Below are 3,189 nucleotides of genomic sequence, written 5' to 3'. Positions count from 1 at the left end.
TTTTACCATTACACATATCGATTATAGAAAAGATTCAATTATTTATCCACTCATTCATTCATTCATTCATTCATTCATTCATTCATTCATTTATTCATTCATTCATTCATTCATTTATTCATTTACTCATTCGTTCATTCATCCACTCATTCATTTATTCACCCATCCACTCATTCATTTATTTATCCACTCATTCATCCACTCATTCATTTATTTATCCACTCATTCATCCACTCATTCATTCATTTATTCATTCATTCATCCACTCATTCATTCATTTATTCATTCATTTATTCATTCATTTATTCATTCACTCATTTATTCATCCACTCATTCATTTATTTATTCACTCATTCATCCACTCATTCATTCATTCATTCATTCATTCATTCATTCATTTATTCATTCACTCATTTATTTATCCACTCATTCATCCACTCATTCATTCATTTATTCATTCATTCATCCACTCATTCATTCATTCATTTATTCATTTATTCATTCACTCATTTATTCATCCACTCATTCATTTATTTATTCACTCATTCATCCACTCATTCATTCATTCATTCATTCATTCATTCATTTATTCATTCACTCATTTATTTATCCACTCATTCATCCACTCATTCATTCATTTATTCATTCATTCATCCACCCATTCATTTATTCATCAACTATTTCATTTATTCATTCATTAATTCATCCACTCATTCATTTATTTATCACTCCAGACATCTGTCTGCTCTCTAAATAACACGTACAGAACTCAGACGTGCTTCGGCTCTTCGTCTTGTTGTACGGTGAAGTCGCTTCCAATGAGCCGCAGTCCAGACGGAACTGCATGATGATGAAGTGTGGAATAGAAGTCATGTTGGGTCACTTTCACTTTCCAGAATCTTCTCTGCTCCAAAACAACCTCAAACCATTAAACCTCCACCTCCATGTGTGAGTGTGGGGGTGAGGGAGTCTGATCACATCTTCTCTCCTGTTCTCCTTCTTACACAAGTTCTTCTGGTAGAGACAAAAATGTCCCATTTGAACTCCATAGAACTTTCTTCCACTTCTTTATTGTAAAAGTAAATCTTCATTTATTCATATGGTTGAAATACCTATTTTGTTGCATAAATGAAGTAAACCTGCATGTGTCTCACCAACAATAGAAAACTCTTTGTTTCCAAACTGTCAGGCTCTGATCAGTGTGTGAATTACAGCTGGAAGGTATGCATGGTGTTGACACTGATTAAAGACTTCATGGAGATCTGTGAAAACCTAAATTATCATCCAATAATGGATTTACAAGAAAAGACTTTCATCACACACTGATTACCACGTTATCTACCCATAGACATGGACCACCTGTGAGCAGATATTGTTTGGAATGCTGGTTTGAGTCGGAGTATGGTGATGTAACAGATATGAGTTTGTGCAGTAGACTGTATATGTCAAGACGACTACGTTCAAGTTTAAGTCCAGGACTAGCTCATCTCCAGTATGGAATGAGTCTTAATGGGCTGAAGACGAGGCCAAATCAGGATGGAGTCATATTTCCAAATCCATATTGAGGTCAAACTTTTGCTGCAACCACTTTGTGCATTGAGGCTGATTTTCCTTCTTTTTTATACACAAACATTATTTTGAGGATCCAAGAGTGTAAGATCTCATGCCAATATGCCTGAGAGTCAAAAAAGTCCATATCAATGTAAAAAACAGACTCCTGACTTACAGCTCAGTCTACAGCGCATTGTTGATGTAAATATAAAACACACCTGTTTATTAATAAATCTATTAAATTAACAGAACCTTAATTTATTTCCCCTATAGGAATCTAATCAATGTCAGGGTGATAAACTGATGATTCACACAGAGCCACATTACAGAACACCGTGACTGATTCATTACAGCGTTTCCACACGCATTTTAAACCGTTTATTCTCCAAAACAGACGTGTAGCACAGTGTGTAAACGAGAAATAAACACTGGATAAAAAAAAACACCCTGAAAGTCAAAATAATAATAATATATTTATTTTTAATTCTATATTTATTAGTAGTAGCAGTATTTATAATAATGACAGCAAAATGACAAGCCAAAAAGTCTGCAATTTCTGTAAATAAAATAAAAAAAACAACAACACAAAAATAAAATTAAATTCTATGGAAAAAAACAAATAAAATAATAAAATGTAGTGAGTGTATGTGATGAAGATGATGATGATGATCTTGTGTGATGTCTTGACATGAACCATCTATTACACTGCAAAACATTATTATAATTATGTGACAAAACTTAATATTTATTCATACTTTATCAGTAAAAAAAATTAGATAGATAGATAGATAGATAGATAGATAGATAGATAGATAGATAGATAGATAGATAGATAGATAGATAGATAGATAGATAATTTTTCATTTCATTTTATTCTTTTTTTTAAACCAAAGAATTGAAATTAGTGAAAATGTTTCAAGATATTTTTTCCTATCCAAAAATGTAGGAAATACTCAAATAAAAAATTTCTTTTAAAAAAAGTTAATAAATAAAAATAAAAAAATCCATCCTTCAATAAGTGTAGGAATATTTATTCATCTCATGATGGGAAGGAAATAAATAAATAATTGTCCCTATATTTAATATTTCTTTGTAATGAAACACATCAGCATACATGATAGTACAGGAAGTTTATAGTATTTCAGAGCTGACATTAGCAGGTCGTTTCCCAGGTGATTGTTGTGTAATCTGTAGACTCTCAGGGTTACAGAGACCCACAGAGATCCACAGAGATCCACAGAGACCTGCAGCTGAGTGAAACACAGACTTCCTGCACTGTGCACAAATCTTTAGAACATTGCAGGAATTCTCCAAACCCCTCTGGTTTGTTCTGCTCTGTACACAGTGCTGTGTGTTCATTGTGTAATCCTGATGTTTGACGTGAGGCACGTGAGCGTGTCACTGACGCCGTGTCCTGTTCCTGAAAACTGCACTAATGACTCAGAGATTATTTTAGAACGACGTGTTCCTGAGCTCGACATGTTCAGGCATGTAGAGACCAGACGACTGAATTCCCCCCAGACCATGAAATATTCTGCAGAAAAATCAGCCCTGGCCACAATAATGAATCTACTCCACTTTTTATGTCTATTAGTTAGTTTTAAACACACACACACACACACACACACACACACACAC

Source organism: Silurus aristotelis (assembly GCF_946808225.1).
Source record: "Silurus aristotelis genome assembly, chromosome: 24".
Taxonomy (NCBI): domain Eukaryota; kingdom Metazoa; phylum Chordata; class Actinopteri; order Siluriformes; family Siluridae; genus Silurus; species Silurus aristotelis.
The sequence above is the reverse complement of the archived record's forward strand: the minus strand, read 5'-3'. Positions refer to the sequence as shown.